At 38.3% G+C, this 19,845-nt stretch overlaps 1 non-coding gene across 1 annotated transcript; it reads right to left on the reverse strand.

Moving 5' to 3' along the window:
* Positions 1–16,761: 16,761 nt before the first annotated feature.
* Positions 16,762–16,925, reverse strand: LOC125999810 (U1 spliceosomal RNA). The gene has a single exon (XR_007492279.1). It is a non-coding gene; the product is annotated as a U1 spliceosomal RNA (small nuclear RNA).
* Positions 16,926–19,845: the final 2,920 nt, after the last annotated feature.

Raw genomic sequence — 19,845 nt, forward strand, 5'->3', positions numbered from 1 at the left:
ATTCCATGACAATATACTCCAAGGGTGGAGAAACCCCATATCTCTTAGGCCAAGTGAATTCCTTTTCGAATGACCCCAATATTTACTGTGCCATTGCAGAATGGAAAAAAGGCAAAAAGCACAAAATATTTTTATATATTATTTTTTAATACTCATTTTTTATTATTATTTTTATTTATCTATCTACTTCTTGTTGATTTCCTTGTTTTGGTGTGGTTATTGAAGTTGTCCCCATTTATATTTATGTTTTTCCTTCTTTTCTTTTCTTTCTTTATATGTCCTGCCATGTTTTTTATCTCAAAACTATGGCTATTTTTGTGGTGCTTATCGTTGTTATTGTTGGAGTGCTCACTGGATATTTGACACTTCTTTTTGTACTGTTGGGTGTTACACCTTATTTTTCTCCTTTGTCTCTCAAACTGATGATGAGAGCCTCTAGAAGGGTCCCGCCCATTTTTGGCATATTAGACTTTTACCGCAGTTTATTACTTTTCTCTTCTTCAAACAAAACCTGATAACTTGAACTATCTAGTCCTGCCTCCCAGTTAGAGAGGGAAATAAGGGAGGCACCAAGACCAAACAGGTACAAGACTACTAAGTAGTAAACTAGGTACAGAGGGGACCACATTTTCTAGCAGCCCTGAGGGTGTGGGAGGAGGATTTGGGAGGTAGGAAGAAAACGGAGGTGTAGGGAGGACAAATCGGTGATGGGAATCCCCCTGATTTTATGTAAATATGTACCTAAAATATTATTGTCAACAATATGTAAGCCACTATGTTCAAAATAAAAATTATATTTAAAAAAATTGCATAATGTTCATGATTTTAGTTTGCTTTTAGGAAAGGAACCTGGATGCTCAAGACCCTATAAAGGATTCTTTATGGTTTGGGCTCCTCTTACAGTGCTCATTATATTATTGCTTAGAGTTTACCTCACCAATGATGATTGGCCTAGAAAATGAAAAATCTTTCCATCTGACTTGCCAGCTTTAGATTTTGTAAGCATTCTGACCCATTCCACCTGCGTCTGCCTTTCAACTTTAACCCATGGATCAATCCTCAGTGTCTACTTGTGTGCGTGAGTGTATGTGTTGGCCATCTCAATGTCTGTCTAATGTCCTCTGTAATGTCTGTCTATGTTTTATATTGTCCTTCCTCCTGTTATATATAACCCTCCCTACCACTCTCCACTTTGCACCTTACAAATTCTTTTCTAGCTCTTTACTCTAATCCTAGGTCTGTTATTTCCCCCACATAACTCTTTTTACCTTCAGCTCTTAACTCCTCAGGATCCAGAAGGTTCCCCCCACCCAAGCCAGCTGCCAACCAGATCTCAAAGTGAAAAAGATAGATTATTAGCCTGAGAAGAAGCTGCCAGTGCCACTGCTGCCGATTTGCTTTTGGTGGCTCCTTTCCCCCTACCTCCCTCTGATATGGACTGTTGTTCGCCATCAGTTTTGGTTTCTGAGAAGCCCGAGCTCGAAACACTTCCTGACATGTGACTGCTGGGAGCCATTTTTCAGACTCCACAAGACCGTGTCGCAGGCTGAAGCTGTGCTGCAGTTTTTATCCCCCCTAGACTATTCAAAAGACTTAAAGGTACATGTATATCTATTTCACATATTTCTTTAGACGTACTTCCTTAATACATATAATTTTTATTGCCTATCTTCTTATGTAGTGGATGTTTTCCCTATTCCCACCCTTTTTAATTCTTTTTAGTAGGAAATTCTAGTAGATAAGTCCCTCTTGTGCTCCAAGTTCATGTTAGAACCGGGATATTGGGATTGTTTGGCTTATTATTTTTACCCCCGTATGCACCAGTAGTACCATGTGACATTATTCGTTTTTTCATAGGCACATCAAAATGGAGAACGTGTGGAAACAAGTTCTTATCTAATAGGGATAGAAACACATAAATTTTATGGCCATTCACCCCCAAACCTCGGATTCCATCTATGGAACCAGCATGGTTTTCTACACCAGCATCAGGAATCAGTCTTCTACCAGGGACGACCCTAATGCTGTCTTGGAATCGACTTTCTCTAGAGTGGGTTCATATGACACCCTGATGACTTGGTAACAGCAATAACTTGCTTTCAGGGCAGGGCTCTCTGCATTGCCACCTAATGGTTACAAGAAGCCAGAGGATGCTCCATGTCACCCTGATTTCTACATAGGATTGTTGCAAGTCAGCCCCTGAAGAGGTAGACTGATGGAGGGATGGAGGATGAAGTCTTTCCCCTCCAACTCGGAGCATGCCTCTGCCACACTGTTCCGCCAGTGGTTCTGATGTGAAGCGGCAGGTAAACAGCTTGCAGACAGACTTGTGGAAATATTAGCTTTATTCGGTGGACAAGACTGAAGTCCAAAACCTCAGCATCAGTTCCTGCCAAAAAGCCCCTCGCCTTCCAAAGACCCTTGTTTTTATCCCCCAGAATTAGGTACCATCCAATGGTGGGATCAGGTACCACCCAATGGTGGAAGCAGAATCAGGTACCACCCTAGGGTAGGGGCAGAATGCCAGGTCACACTCTATGGTAGGGCACAATCATCGATCAGGGTAGGGTCAGTAACATAATAATCCCATAAAATGTTTACATACACAACAAGGATCTGTACAAAAATCAAGAACTCTAACTACAGAAACCTGACTGCGACATACCTGATTGTGAAGAACTTTTACTGGTAACACAAAGAAAGACTTTAGAGTTAGGCAACTTAGTATGTCTGGAGACTGTAGTTGGTCTTATGCCAGGATGCTTCATGGGTACTGTCTCCCTATTTTTAGACCAATGTTTTTTCTTTCTACTTCTCCCATATTTTGCTGTGCTTATGCAAAAACAAACAAAAAATTGCCCCCACACCCTTTTTAATTGGATTGCTTTTATTTCTTATCTTTTAAATTAGGTCTCCTGACTTTTTCATAGAACCTTAGGATATGGGTTACTTTATTTTACCACATATTCCTGCATTTTTCTATAAAACTAAGAAGAAAGAGATAAAGAAAGGATGAGGGCCAGAGGCCAAGTGCTCTCAGATGCATTGGTGGGGAAATAAATGATAGAACTAAATATCCAAGCCAAACTCAATGATAATAGTATCAAGGGACCTAAAACTATCTAAACTTAAAGGGACCTGTTATACTGGCAGGTCAAGAGTAAAGGGTGGTGGTGTAGGTTGAACTCTAGTGTCATTGGTGGAGGGAAGTTGACAATTGTGGTGGGAAGAGCCATGACTCATTGTATATCTCAAATTTAACTATGAAGGATTATGTTGATCATATTTGTTTTAATAAAATAAAATTTAAAGAGAAAGATGTTACTCTTGACAGGTTCAGGGGACCATGTCAGATGCAGGGATCAAACGAGGACCAGTCATATTTAATGCAAACTCCCTACCTCCTATGTTATCACTCTGGTTCCATGTTGAGAGTTTTTATCATAAACTGGTGCTAAGCACTTTCAAATGCTTTCTCTGCATCTATTGATATAATCATATGGTATTTGCTCATTCTTATTGATGTTGTGTATTATATTGATTGACTTGCATGTGTTAAACCATATGCAAGCATGGAAGCATCCGTGAAAAGAATCCTACTTTGTCATGATGTATATTTTTGACAAGCTGTTGGATTCTATATAGTAGTATTTTTCACGATCTTTGCATCTGTGTTCATCAAGGATATGGGTCTATAATTTTCTTTTTTTCTAAGTGGTGTCTGTGTACATTTGGTTTCAGGGTGATGTTGACTTCATAGAAACTATTTAGAAGTGTTTTGTTTCTTAAATCTTTAGGAAGAGGTTTAAAAGAAGATTCTATGTAAAGGCTTAAATAAATTCACTATTGAATCTATTTGGTCCTTGTATTTTATTTAGGGAAGTCCTTGATTACATTTCAATTTTGTTATTACCACGAACTCTGAGAGAAGGTGCTGCCTTGCAAGTGCTAGTCAAGGAAGGACTGCGGTTTGATCCCCCAGCATCCCATATGGTCCCCTCAAGCCAGGGGCAATTTCTAAGCGCTTAGCCAGGAGTAAAACCTGAGCATCAAACGAGTGTGGCCGAAAAAAATAGAAAAATAGAAAACTTATCATGATTTTTTTGTTTTTTTTTGGGTCACACCCTTACCTCCATGCCATCTCTCTGTCCCCCTTATCATAATTTTTAATTATGATAAGTCTAGCTGAGTCTAGGGACTAGTTTCCAAAAGACCTGAATTGAAATTTTGAAACTGCTGCAAAAATTGGGTAAAGAACGAGCCATAGTTATCTATAACTGAACAGAAGTAAAGTAGAGTAGATGCAGTAGAAATAAATGATTTTCTACTGTTTGGTAATGCAAAATAACCTGATTATTTGTCTGCATTTGTACGTGTAACTTTCACTGTGCCTCCCATTCATTGTTTTTTCTATGTAGTATATTCAACCACTTAAAAGTGTAAAATGCCAGAGTTTTTGATTAAAATATAACTTTAGGGGCCAGAGAGATAGCACAGAGGTAAGGCATTTGACTTGCATGCAGGTCGATGGTTCGAATCCCAGCAACCCACATGGTCTCCCGAGCCTGCCAGGAGCAATTTCTGAGCGTAGAGCCAGAAGTAACCCCTGAGTGCTGCTGGGTATGACCCCAAAACAAATAAAATATGTTGTAATTTCATATTGCTCCATCGGTCACTTATTTTTAGTTGTGTCTCTAAGTTTTGGATCCTTATATTTTTACATTTGTAGTATGATTAAAAATATTTCCAAGTATCCTTATTCATTTTCCCTCCCTCTTGTTTACTTTACTCTCTCTCTTACATCAATTCATTTCTTTATGCTTCTCACTCTCCATCTCAGAGTTCTCACAATTCTATTATCTGTTACGACCTCTGTAGGCATAGTTTGGTGCTGCCATTTATGACAGAAAAAATTACAAAATGGGTTTTATAGGCAAGTCTATTTACTAGAAGGCCAGAAATCTGTCTAAACTCACCCCAACCAACCTGTAGAGCATTTGCTCCTTTATCTACCCTCTTCTTGTTTCTTTCTCTCAGACAGAGACAATGTGCCTAGGCTATACTGACATCCCATTTCAGAATGGAGTCCCACAGCCAAATTACATTTAATTTAAACTGACAAGTATTTATTGGGCACCTACTGTGTCCCTTGCACTTAGCAAGTTTCTCTAGGGACTCCTGAGGTCTTTAAACAATGTACCCTAATACTGCCACAACAGGACCTCCACGTTATTTCAGATCCTATTCCTTGGAAATTATGCTGAATTTCCAATAAAAGTGGGAGTTAAATCTGCATGAGACTTAAATTCAGTGCATATTCTCACTTGAACTTTGGAGTTACCTTTTGTGCTTCAGAAGGGCACAATTCATTGCTTACCTTCCACAGAAGGTTCCTCTTGGGAAAGTAGGATTTGCAAAATGTCCTTAAAGGCATAGCTTTCTCTTTTGACACAAAATGCCCATTTACTTCATAGTTAATAGACTTCAACTCTCCATAAACAAATTCTCTGCGGAGTAAGTACTTCCTGCCCTGCAGATGATGCAAAACCGGTTTATTTAGCTATTTGTTTAACTATTTTGTGCTATTAGAGCCACTTTCTTAAAGTGTTAGTGTATGAGCTATTGTGATCTCAAATTTAGCTTTTTCTTATGTGTAGGCAAACAAAACTTTGACAAGTATCATTTTCAGGTTTCTTGTAGCTTGAAAATTGTTTTGATAAAGAATCATGCCTTGTGAGCATAAATAACTGAATAATTAGAAGATTTATTGATATTTGCTTTAAACATAGGATAGATCCATATGATTAAATGTATAATTTGGGTAGGGAAAAATAGGCAGGGTAAAATTAGGAACTGCTCCATGAGGGCAATGTCAGGACAAAATGGTAGAAGTCTAAGCCTACCAGCACAAATACCAGGTGATAGTCATTTTAGTAATATTTCTGCCTTTATTTTGACATAAGTCTTACAGGGACCCTAATTCCAATGTGAAAGCTGAGATTAGTTTCCTCTTAGGATGTTGGACCATCATCCAACAACATACCTTTCTGTCAAAATCTGTCATTTACAAAGACAAAGCACAAAACATAGATTCCCAGAGTTCCATTTAACTGAAGGTTAGTAAACTTCAATTTTATGCTATATTCACAAAATGGAAAGGAAATATGCAGTGTGAATATTTTGTGTTCTTTTGTAGATGGTGACTGTCTCTTTTACTATCTTTTCTCTTATCATCATTTTATCTCACTTTCCAAATTGCCTTGACAATCTAGATTCTTAATCCATTCTTCACACATTGCAACCACAAGGTGTTTTCTAAAATGCAAATCTGACCATGTGACAGCTGTGCCAAAATCCACTGGATGGCTTCTCCTTGTTCTTAGGATAAAGTCCAAATTCCATTATATGGGTACATAGTCTTGCATGACCTGAGCATTGTAGAAATCGCACTCGAAGGGCCTTCTTCTACTTCAGGGGTCTCAAACTTGTGGTTCACGGGCCATTTGAGGCTCTCTGTACAACATTTTGTGGCCTGCGGCCTGCCTTCAAAAGTCGCAGTATTCACGATTATTCGCTTACCGAATAATCGCAGTAAAAATCGCATTAGTAAGAAAAAAATAGCATTAAACATTCACATACCCTGAGAAGTTCTGTTTGGGATATGCAAATGTTTAATGAGATTTTTTGCAATTTTTCTTACTAATGCGATGTTTTATTGCGAATATTCAGTAAGCGAATAATCGTGAATACTTTGCACCTAGCGCAGACATCATTTCCGCTGCACCTGCCCCTGTCCCTTGCATTATTGGAGGCCTAAGGGAGAGAAGTTTATTACAGAATTATATTTTGTCATACCTTTATCATGACTTCATCAAAGCCTGCAGTGAACAGAAAGATTGATGACGAGCACAGACAATTTCAGGAAAAGTGGGAGATGCAGTATTTCTTTGTTGATAAGCAGGAGCATCCCCACGTGTATTATTTGCTCAGAGAAAGTTGCAATGCACAAGGAATACAACTTGAAATGCCATTATTCAACAAAACATGCTGAGGAATGTGCAAAATATCAAGGAAATGAGAGAGCCAAGCGGTTTGCCAGTCTTAAAGCATGTCTAATGAGGCAACACGATTTCTTCAAGAAAGCAACCAAAGAGAAGGTTGTTACATGGTTAGTGAGATGATTGCTAAGGCAGGGAAACCATTCACAGGAGAGTTTGTTAAAAAATTGCACGTTACAGGCTGCAAGTATTATCTGTCTGGAAAAGAAAGGTCAGTTTAGCAAAATCAGCCTTTCTGCCAACATTGTGGCAGAGCGCATTTCTGACATGTCAAGTGACATTTATCATCAACTGTGTGAGAAAGCCAAATGTTTTGATGCATACTCAGTTGCTCTTGACGAGGGCACAGATATAACAGACACTGTGCAGCTCACAATTCATGTTCGTGGTGTTGATTGCAATTTTGAATTGAAAGAGGAGCTGCTCACAATAATTCCAATGCATGGCCAGACCACCGCTAATGAGATATTTTGGCATCTGTGTGATGCCATTGAGAATGCAAGTTTGTCATGGAAGAGGTTTGTTGGAATAATAACTGATGGAGCACCATCGATGACAGGGAGGAAAAATGGACTGGTGACACTTGTTCAAAAAAAAACTTGAAGAGGAGGGTGTAGAGAAGCTCATTGCTCTTCAGTGCATTATCCATCATCAGGCCCTTTGCAGTAAATGCCTGCCGTGTGACAATGGGATGTCTCTTGTTGTGAAATGCATCAACCAAATCAGATCCAGGGGCTTAAAGCACAGGAGGTTCCATGTTTTTTTTTAGAGGAAATGGAGTCAGAATATGGAGATGTGCTCTATTTCACCGAGGTACGTTGGCTCAGCAAGGGAAATGTCCTGAGAAGATTTTTTTGAGTTGAGAGAAGAAGTGAAAGCCTTCATGGAGAAGGATGGGAATGCTGTTTCTGAGTTGAGTGATCACAAATGACTCATGGACTTAGCTTTTCTTGTTCACAGCACACATAAGCTGAATGTACTAAATAAGATGTTACAAGGCCTGGGTCAGTTTATCAGTGCTGCCTATGACAATGTGAAAGCATTTTCCACAAAATTGTGTTATGAAAATCCCAGCTCTCTCAGACAAACCTTTGCCATTTCCCAGCATGCAAGGAACTTGTGGATGCAGGCATACCATTCAGTGGTGAGAAATATTTTGATGCTATTTTTAAGCTAGAGAAGGAATTGGATCACAGATTTGCAGACTTCAAAAAGCACAGAGCCACTTTCCAAATTTTTGTGGACCCCTTTTCCTTTGATGTGCAAGATGCCCCTCCTGTGCTTCAAATGGAGCTCATTGACCTGCAATGCAACTCTGATCTCAAAGCCAAGTTCAGGGAGATTAGTGGAAAAGCAGACATGGGCAATTTTTGAGAGACTTTCCCCCAGCTTCCCTGAGCTTTCCCGAATGTTCAAGTGCACCATGTGCCTTTTGGGGAGCACATATTTGTGTGAAAAGTTATTCTCCACATTGAACTTCAATAAGTCAAAGTACAGGTCTAGACTTAATGATGATCATCTTCAAGCCATACTGAGGGTCTCAACTGCTTCCTCTCTAAAGCCAAATGTGGGTCAGATTTGTGAGAAGAAGTGCTGTCAAGTCTCTGGCAGCAAGGAATAGACAAAAGATGCCATGATCAGAAGAACTGTTCATGATCTTCAGTCAATGTTCTATTCATCTTCAGAATAATTAAAACTTAATAATGACATTTGAGTTCTTTTTTGTGAAATCCCTTATGCGGTCCTGCCTCACCCCGACTTTGCCTCCTGCGGCACCCAGGTATATTGAGTTTGAGACCCCTGTTCTACTTGCAATTTATCAGTGCTCAACTCCTTTCCAGCTAATTGCTTATACCAGTACTAAAAATAAATGCAGGTATAGTAAAATGATAAGATTTTCAGCAAAATAAAATTTAAATTGGATAATATTCAACCTACTAGAGAGCAAAGGGCACCATGGAGCTATACAATGAATAAAAGGCTTAGTACCAGAATAAAGCAGGAACAAAAAAATTATGCTAGGCAGAAAACAGGGATTGCTTAATTGCCATATTTCTTTCCTTTAGGAGATGACAACATCCTAACAGCAGATTACCTAACCTGCATTTATCCTGCATTATCCTGATAGACTAGTCTAAAAATCTATTTCTGTAGAGCTAACACTTGATTTGGTTTGGTTTGGGTTAAGGCTTGGTTTGTTTTAAGAGTTTGTTTAAAGTTGTGGTGTTTGCCATACATGACTCCTCTTGTTTTTAACAGCATTTATTTCTGGACACATGATACCCACTCATTGGAATATTATTCCTTTCCTATTTAGATATGCACTCATATGAGTCTCACTAAATTCTACGACTGCTATGACTCTACATAATTAGCACTGACACAAGAGACTTAATAAGGCCTTCCTCATTCCCAACCATGCTCAGCTAAATTTCTTTTTTTATTATCCTTTAGGGTTTTGACTTCATCTAAAACCATACTGTGCTGATGTGACGTGTTACTTACAAGTTGGCTTTCCTGGATGTCTTTCATGGCTCCAAGAAGAATATTCATAGAATGTTCATAGAATCAATAAATGAATAAAATTTAAATAAAATAAATTAAATAACAAAATAAATAAACTTGATGATACCTACCTTAAATGATAGACTTATAGAATCAACAAATTTCTCATATAAATTATATAGATGATTATACCAATGTTATATGATGATATATAGACCATATAACAGGTATATGTGAATATATTTCAGATATATCTACCTATATATCTCAGGTAGATATGAATAGATAGGCTATATATTCCCACCATTAAATAAAATTCAGTTGTAAAAATTAAAAAAAAAGAGAATCTTATTAGAAAGTTGAAGGATGTCTATCTTAATTTCTATTTTCCAGGTAGGTAAACTGAGTTTCAGAAAGAAGAACAAGTACAGATATGGCAAGATATTAAACCTAGGTCTCTTTTTTCTTTTTGTTTTGTTTTTGTTTTTGTTTTTGGGCCACACCCAGCAGTGCTGGGTTACTCCTGGCTATCTGCTCAGAAATAGCTCCTGGCAGGCACGGGGGACCATATGGGACACCAGGATTCGAACCAACCACCTTAGGTCCTGGATCGGCTGCTTGCAAGGCAAACACCGCTGTGCTATCTCTCAGGGCCCAAACCTAGGTCTCTTGTTTTCCAGATCCTTTTTCACTTATATCACACTTCACTGGCTCTCAAAGTCGATTTTAACACCATAGCAAGGCATAGAGTTAGGATTAAATCCCAAAAATCCAAAACAGGGCACAGCAATTTTTTTCTAGTTTTACTGAGAGTTTAGGTGTAATGGTAGATTATGGCTCTTACTTTGCAGTGGGGAACGGGAAAAAGGGTGTGTTGTAAATATATTCATTACTGGCCTTTCTCACTTATATAAATATGGTGCAGATAAAGCCTCATTTTATCCATTAACAGCTTACATGTAAGTGCTCTCTAAAATAATATTTATAATGATTGTATTTAATCACCCAGCTTTTTACCAGAGAATTTTGTCCTCTTTTCTTGTGTTTTTAAATGTGCACAGAGAAAGAGGATGACAATAACTAATAAATAAGGATAATTTTTTCTTGTTCTCTCCACCTGTAGTTGTACGTCTGAAATATCACCATGGCAAATAAAGACTTTGACCAGCATTCAGTTTGGTCATTTGCACTCTTTATCATTTTACTTGCAAATATCCATCTGCTCAGTCAAGGAGACCTAAGGGCAAAGCCACTATCAACCCAACCGATAGATTGTGTATTAGATATTTTTCACGGAGGTGGGGTCGAGTTGTCTGGAAAGACAAACATTGACAGAACCTGAAGGATAAAAGGAAAAGATGAATATATACTTGAAGGTAAGCTTAGGATACCTATTTTATCATTTTGATCAGCATTAGATTTTCAAAGCCAGGAATGAAATTGAAACGAGTTTCATTCCTGGGTTTCACTAAGAGCAAAACCATCACAGCAATCAATCACTCTCCCTTTTGCTTCATAGGAGCTTCTCCCCAGGATTCCATTCTACACACAAAACTTATCCCGGTGAAAAGTTAGCCAGCACTCCCCCACTGCCACCTCCACAATTGGCAGAATCTCCTTTTGGGGTTCTCTTTCTCAATGCCGACCTGCTGTTTTACCCATCTTGCCCTTTTTAGAAAACACAACCAGCCTGGTTCCAGCCCAGAAAATTCCCTTCTGTTACATCCCAGTCCTGCTACTGCCACCCACCCTCTCCTGGCCCCTTTCACCTAACCTCTGGCACTTACTGTAGGAACTTCCTAGCTGGCCTCCCTGACTCCAGCCTCTCTCCCTTTTCAATCCAACCTTTGAAATGTGCCAGATTAATCTTCCTGAACACAGCTTTCATCAAATCCCTCTCCAGCTCCAGCACCCCTACTGTCTGTTGTATTCACTCTAAGTGCCTTTATTTTGTTCTCCGGGCCTCTCACCTCTGCCCTCATTCTTCTAGCTACTGTCCCTCCCCCACTTCATCAATACCATTTCTCATTATTCCTTAAAAGAGCCCCTTTCTTCAGTCAAACTAATCTGCTTACCACTACCTTTAGTCACAATTTGCTCCTTTCTACATCTTGTTCCTTTGCACATACTGTTCTCCTGCAAAACACTTAAACTCTTGGCTCTAAGAAATCAAATCCTTGATGTTTTTTTAAGAATTTGCCTTGCAGTGGGGAGTGTAGGGAGTGTAAGGAGGAGGAAGGGAGGGAAACTGTGGACATTGGTGGAGGAAAAAGTGCACTGGTGAAGGGTGTTGTATATTGTATGACTGAAAATCATGAACAGCTTTGTAACTGTGTATCTTATGGTGATTCAATAAATAATTTATTTAAAATTAGTAAATAAAATATTTAAATTAAAGGAAAGAATTTTATTTGAGGTTTAATTTTTCCTGAAAGTCCTCCTGGGTTAATTTGATTGTCTCAATTTTTAATAGCTTGACCATTAAAGAATTGGCTGTGTTCAACCATTTTTGATCTACTGAAATGGCCGTTACTTATAATATAAAATATTGTCTCTAATTTTTGACTATTCTATATTTCTTTAAGGAGATCTCTCAAATTTGAATATCTAATATTTATAGATCTCTAAAAGCAGAGACAATATTGTCCCTAGGAGGAGCAGAAATTCATAAGTGCCTGCAGTAAGTGATCAGTTTGGGCTTAAACTAGAATAATTCCCTACACCTCAGAGTAGTCCTAATCACTCTGTTATATTTCAGTAAAGGGTACACATATCTGTGAACTGCAAGGGCAGCACCATTTTTTAATTTTTTATTTTTAATTATGAGAACAATGATGCAAAGAAGACAAGGTAAAGTTACAGTGGAAGGACAATTGCCAATAAACAGAGTTCTCAGAAGAAATCCCCTTGATGACGCCTAACTATTGAACTTACAGTCAAAGAACATTAAGAAAAATAAGGCAGAACCCATGTACAATTACTTTGTCCACAAGTCCCCAGATTGTAGTACATTATAAGATTTCTTAGCAGGACACAAAGCAATCTAAAGCCATGAAATTTATGTGACTCTTTAAACATTGAAGGCATAGTATTTTTTTTATATTTTCATGCACATGCATATTGGTTTAAGTTAGCATCAAAAGTTTAAGAGGTTTTTTTAAGGGTTAGAGTCAAAGGAGCACAGTAAAAACGGTGTTAGAGTGGCAAATATTGTTTGCATAGGCTCACCAAAATATGGGAGACATGGAAAGGAAAAGCCTTGGTCTAAATACAAGGAGACCCTACCCCTGAGGTTTCCTGGAATAAGACCAACTCTAGGCTCCAGGCAAACTAGTTTGTTCAATCCAAGTTGTTGTCTGTAGTGCCCATACAGTTTTATTTTTCACGCAGTCTCTATTGTTGGCATCAGGTTTCTGTATTAAAGATCCTGGAATCTGCACATCCTACATTGAAGTCAGGCTGGTGTGGAGTATCCTCTAGTTTTACCTCACAATTAAGGGGCAATACAGAAAGCACAGTCCAGTAAACAGGTCATTGTTGTTGTTAAGTCTTCTCAGTGTTAAGGGAAGTCTCTTTTGAGTAGGTCGATGTCAGAGCAGCGGTAGGGTCTTCCCTGGTAGAGGATAGGTAACGTCATTTTTAACAGGACACCTGCACCTAGCAGAGTGCCAGGTATATAATAGACCCCTAGAAAATATTTGCAGAATCAATTTAAAGGTATTTCTGTAGATTTTATTCTTTAAGAAAAAGAGGAGTTTCAAATCCTGTTAGAGATGACCTGGAAAACACAAGTTTTTGAGTGGGTCCAGGGTACAATCGAATTACCAGACACATATGTATCTTAGCAAACAACAAATCCATGGCAACCACAGTGCACTCACCTTTCCCGGAATGTCTGCCAGCTGCTTTGTTCAGACTCAAGAGAGCATCAGATAGTTTTTCTAACTCAAGCTTTTCTGCCCTTCCCCACACCTTTGCTGTGTCTTCCTGTATGGTCCTGGGGAAGGCAGAATGTATTGCTCTCTGTACATAATATTTAGATTCTGATATTTAGACGCTGGAATAGGATCTCAGATTAGCTTTTCAACCTTCCACATTGACTAATGCAATATTTACTCAGATATAGTTTGTATTAGTCCTGGAAGAGAAAGAAAAGTAGAGTATATCAGTGCTCTCTCTTGATGACCTTCTTTCTTGGCTAAACTTATTTATCTTTGCCAAATCTCAATGTTTTTATCTCTGGCTTTTAAACAGTTTTTGAAGAGCTGATGGTTAAATTGAGGAAGTGGAGTCAGGTATAAAGTGAAGGATCGAATTAGATTTCTCAAAACTGAAGTTAAGGTAGTATATACAAATAATTTTAGTAATGTGTACCTGAAAATTTTATAGGCTACAAGGTAATATAACTTACACAGGAAGTATTTTAATAAGAAAAGTTTTCCTTGCTTCTGGACAAAAATCTTAGACTAACTTAAGCAGCCTCATCCTGTGTACAGACCAATGAGTTCATGCATGTCTCAAGCTAGTTAGTGACTCAGTGATAAGGTCTAGGCTGTCAAACAAATGCCATTTTATGAAATATTATATTCCAGAAGGGCTCTGAATCTTAACACTTTACAGAAGCCATCCTGAAGCCCACCTACACAAGAATAGCTCCTTAGATTCTCATCATACTGTGGAAGTAACCTCGTAAAGGAGCAAAAGTCGCTCCATATAAATAAGAATCATAGATTACTTGGAGGCCTTTGGTGTTAGAATGTCACCAGAACATCTTCCAAGAATGCCAGACTTGCTTTATGCTCTTTTTTTGTATTCACAATCTGACCTAACCGACCTTTCAAAGATGGAATTAAACCACCATTTATTTTAAAGGTAAAGACATTGGGGCTGAAAAAATGTTACATGGACTAAAGGTATGCTTGCTTTGGAGATGCTAGAAAACTCTGACAAATATACCATTTAAATAATTCTTAAATTTAAATGATTATTTAAATGTGACAATTGAGATGAGGGCTGAAAGGACCAGCCCATGGTATGAAGCTTACCACAGAGTGTTGAGTGCAGTTAGAGAAATAACTATATTAACAACTATCATGTCAATGATATTGTGTGAAAGAAATAGAATGCCTGTCTCAAAGACAGGCAGGTGGTTGGGAGGAGGGATATGGGGGACATTGGTGGTGGGAAGGTTGCACTGGTGAAGGGGGGTGTCCTTTTTGTGACTGAAATCCAACTACAAACATGTTTGTAATCATTATACTTAAATAAAGATATAATAAAAAATAGAAAATGATCCTAGGTTGTTTTGAGAGTGTCAAGGGGGAAAATGGAGTATTGGATAGGGTGTTCAAAAGGAAGGAAAGTGCCAATGCTGAATTAACTAGGAGATTCCAGACACAAAATAGGGCATTGTCCTTGAGATACTGATACAGTAATGACATTAATTCTCTCATTAAAGTTAGAAATCAAAAAGGGGAAATGTAGAAAGCACAGAGAAAACTCTGCCAAGGGACTTAGGTTGGAGCATAAAGTGCACGGCTTTGTTGAAACTACTTTGTCCTCTGTGAGTGCTGCTGCAGCTCAGCTGAAGATGCTTTTGAGTACTGCTGGAGCGTTGTGAGTGGCAGTTATCTTGAGGGAGAAAAAGAGACTAAAAGCCCAAATATTAATTCATCCATGTTTCCACCGAACAAAGCTTCTGTTACCCAGGTTGGGTTTCTTAAGCACACTCCAACAAGTTGTTTAATACTATGGAAAAAACAAGGGTTCGTAGAGTTCAGGTTTCTAAAAACTTACCATAAAATAGGAGAAAAGGCTTTTACCCCTTTTTGATGCTAGAAATATTCTTTCAGAAGATAGCAGAAAATCTAGTGATAGAAGTGGGTGCCAAATAGCCTTCCAAACAGACACTGCTCAGACTGTCTTCACTGAATTGCTACAGTGGCTTGTTAGATTGAGAGAGGAGTGGATTCTTTCAATTCCTTACAGTTAACTAAACTTCTATAGAAGAGGAGAGGGAGGTATAGAAAATTAAATAAAAAAAAGTGGGAATTCAAAGCTTTTGAGACGACTACTGAAATTACTTGCAGCAACACATTGGATGTGCGATTGTGAACAAATCTCAGAAGAAACTTCTAGTGTATGCCTTGGGAGCATTGAATTATAAGTGGAGCAAGCAGATGTCACTTTGTTGTACTGATACAGATTCTAAGATATCTGCTCATCAGATATACAAACAGCTCCTCTCCCTCCCTCCTTCCTTTTCCTTCTTTCCTTTTCCTTCCTTCCTTCCTTCCTTCCTTCCTTCCTTCCTTCCTTCCTTCCTTCCTTCCTTCCTTCCTTCCTTCCTTCCTTCCTTCCTTCCTTCCTTCCTTCCTTCCTTCCTTCCTTCCTTCCTTCCTTCCTCCCTCCCTCCCTCCCTCCCTCCCTCCCTCCCTCCCTCCCTCCTTCCCTCCCTCCTAGCAGGCATAGGAGACAATAATAAATCCAGTGCTTTACTCACTGTATTATATCTCTGGCCCTCAAATTCAACAGTCTTTGTAATGAAAAATTCTTGTGGCATGACACATACTGCATTGTTGAGGAAAGTTGAGTCCCTTTAGGACTTTAATGCTATTTCAAGTTTCATGTATCTGTAGATGGGCAGGATCTTAAGAAACTACACACAAAAATTTGTCGTATGTAGTGGCACCTAAAAGACCAGAGCATAGAATGAAGCAAGACTCTATCAGTTCTCTCATGACCCTGATTGACATGAAGGGCAGGTGTTGTTCATACAGAACGTGCAATGCACAGAAATATAAGTAAATCTTACATGTAGTTTTTGGCTCATGGTTAAAAGGTCGTTTCCCACTGCCTAAGGTCTGGCAACACAGCAACATTATTAGTACAAAAATAATTTATTTAGCTGATGATTCAGAAGGATAAAAATAGAACTTCTTAATCTTTCTTCTTATTTTACTCATAGCTCTTCTGTGTTCAAACACCAAATACTTGGCTGACACACCCAGAGGACTTTTTCTCAGAGTGTAAATGGCCAGAAGGATCTTAAAATAAATCCTAATGGAAAAAAGAGCCCAGTGAATGGGTTCAGGAGATAATTAATAGGTGGAGACTTTGTTTTAATTTTGGGCCAGACTTGACTGTGCTTATTGTTTACCCTGACTCTGCTCAAGGATCATTTCTCTCTTTTTCCTTTCAGGGGAGAGCGCGAAGGCAGTCCCCCACTACCACAAATGATGCAGTCGAGATTCCCACATTGGGGGAAATCGCAGGGGTGAGCACATCCGGAGTGCAATGGGTGAGCCTCACCCTGGGGAAACCACCTTCGTGATCATGGGATATCCCCTGCCAGGTAAGTATTGCTCAAGGATCATTTCTGGTGGACTCAGGGACTCTAGAGAGTGCCAGGGATAAAAAATGGTCAGCTGAATGTAAGACAACCATCGTATCCACTATATTCTCTTTTTGACCCACTTGGGGACTTAATTTATATCATTTCCATCCTGCCATTTAAAAAAAAAGTATTTTTTGTGATAAGGGACTCTTATTATCTCATTTCTGATTTTGAGGAATAAGAAATTTCCAGCTAATATTTACTTCCAATTCAAACAATCACTAAAAATATGACTATATGCTTCAGATGTTGGAGCAATATTTTAGCGGCTTGGAAAATTTGATCTGGGAGTGTAATTGAAGTGCTGGAAATTGAAAAACAGAAAAGCTTTTACCACAGGTGCTACCAGCGTATGTATGACCACCTGATGCGTGTGAATCTTTGTAACAGTGTATTCTATTAAAAGTAGAAAAAAATCCATCAAATAACTTCTTCCTTCCTTGTCCTACATCCTCTCTACTCCCAATGGGTTTGAGTCACACTTTCAAATCAAAAGCGAATTGGAAACCAAGGGAGCAGAGCACACTTCCAATTTTCCAGTACCTGTGAATCATGCTGGTCATTTAAGTTTTTGGTGCCTTGGTTTTCTATGTGTCATTTCATGACTTTGCCTGAAATTTGGCCAATTGAAAGGAGTCCAGTTTCTCAGCTCCTAGAAAATGGTATTAGATTTATTTTTCTAGGTTTTTCTCCCTTAACAAAAACTTAACTTTTGCTACTTTTGACAAAATTTCCAGGCCATTTTATTATGTTGTAACATGACGAAGGAATGAAAGCTGAGAAAATTATTGAAGGCACAGTTATGACCGTTTTGTTGTTGTTGTTTTTGGTAATTTTGGCGGGGGGGGGGGGCAAACCCGGCGGTGCTCAGGGGTTCCTCCTGACTTTACACTCAGAAATCATGCCTGGCAGTCTTGAGGGATTCTATGGGATGCTCTGGATTGAATCCTGGTCAGCTGCATGCAAGGAAAATGTCCTACCAGCTGTGCTATTGTTTCAGTCCTCAGCTAAGTGTTTTATTCTAACACCTGGCATAGTGCCTATAACATCGTAAGCACTAAATGTGTACAAGTAATTATTGGTAGAATTGATATATTAATGTTTGCATCTTGATGACATTGTCTTCCTCATCCTAATTGCTAGTGACTTTTAGAAAAATTGGCAGAGTATCTGGCCTGGAGGAAGCCCCGTGTTCTTTGAATTCTAGTTGTATCTTCTTTAGATCCTGTACTGAATACCCGAGTAACATCTGTGTTTCTTTTCAGATGAGTTGCTGAAGACTTCAAATAAAGCTGCACAGCCGAACTATGGGCTTTGACGTGGTCACCTTGTACTTTAGTGATGTTTCACTTTTATCTCAGCCATAAGTGAGCTCATTGAGGTGGTGGATCTTCTTACTGCCCTGTATCTATTTGTATATAGCTCAATTTCTGTCTTTGATGGTATTACATGCATACCACTGACATAATCTCAACTCCATACTCCTTTATAGGATCAATTCAGACTGGAGTGATCTTCCTCACCATGTCAAATTGTTGTCTAATTGTTGCTTGTTTAGAGACACTATGAACAAACTTCCCAAATGGAATCACAAAGGTTACATGACAAGCTACAGAGAGAAGTGATGGTAAGCCCCTACTGGTGGGAAATATATTATTTATCAAGAAAGAAAAAAAGAGAGCAGACTGTTTTGTATTTTGGGAAATAAGAATTTGAGCTAATTAAGTTTCAACACATATTTTTTTCTGGTCTGTAATGCAAACCAGTAGGGGGTGATGTTGGATTGAACATGTATCTTATTGTAGAAAGTATCGCTAAATGACACTGAAACAGCCAATTTGATGAAAACAACTTGACAAATCCTTTGGGTAAAGGGGGAAAAAGCCAGTCTTGTGAGTTTGATGGGACTCGTGTTGCACTGGTGAAAGGGGTGGGGTTGTTCTGTTTATGACTGAAACCCAACTACAATCATGCTTGTAATCATGGTGCTTAAATGAAAATTTTTATATATTAAAAAAAACGAATAGTCGAGAAACTGACATTTTTATTTTTTCAACTAGTCTGTAGCAAAACAGAACCAGTTATCTCTAAGCTGGCTGCTGCCTGATGCTTTAGTTCTTTTAAAAGAATACTTAGGTTTCATTGTCACTATGTGCCTTAAATATTACTCTGAAAGATTTGTAATTCACTTTTTCACAATAAAAATGAAAAAATAGCCTAGAGCTAATATTTAAAAAAATATAGTATTTAGGATAACATAAGGAAAAATAATAATAATAATGATACCTAAAAAAAGAATACTTACGTTCCCAAGAATTCTGGCTCTACCAATTCATATGAATGTACATAGAACTAATCCTCAACCCAAGGGTCTTGAAATTATTAAATAACTAACACAAAATTGTATGCATATAAATGCTTAACCTCCATCAAAACAGGTATGATATCAAAAGACAGCACTTCTGCACCTCTTATTCGAAAACAATACTGCAAATTATTATATAGTTAGTTGCTAGCAACTCTACTTGGTTATTTACTGTGATTATTAAGGCAAGGCCAGAATTACAACTCACCTTTTACATATACCATAGTTTAAAAAATGATTTTTCATGATTTGTAGAAAAATAGATATACAGAATAAATGCAGAGACAATAAAACATATGTATTAGTTTTCATGTATTTTTATAGTTAAAAAAAGGTTAATCTCTTTGTGGCTCTGAGTTTGGCAGCTACTAGACAAACTATCTCCTCTCAAATTTTAGCAATATAGTAAAACTAATTTCTGGTGATATGCTGTTCTATAACACTGGGTATTGCCCTGTCTAACTCCACTGCTCATCACTCATGTGCAGAAACAGGCTTGCACAACAGGTCCCGTCTTAGTT

This window comes from Suncus etruscus, chromosome X, assembly GCF_024139225.1.
Source record: "Suncus etruscus isolate mSunEtr1 chromosome X, mSunEtr1.pri.cur, whole genome shotgun sequence".
In the NCBI taxonomy this organism is placed as follows: domain Eukaryota; kingdom Metazoa; phylum Chordata; class Mammalia; order Eulipotyphla; family Soricidae; genus Suncus; species Suncus etruscus.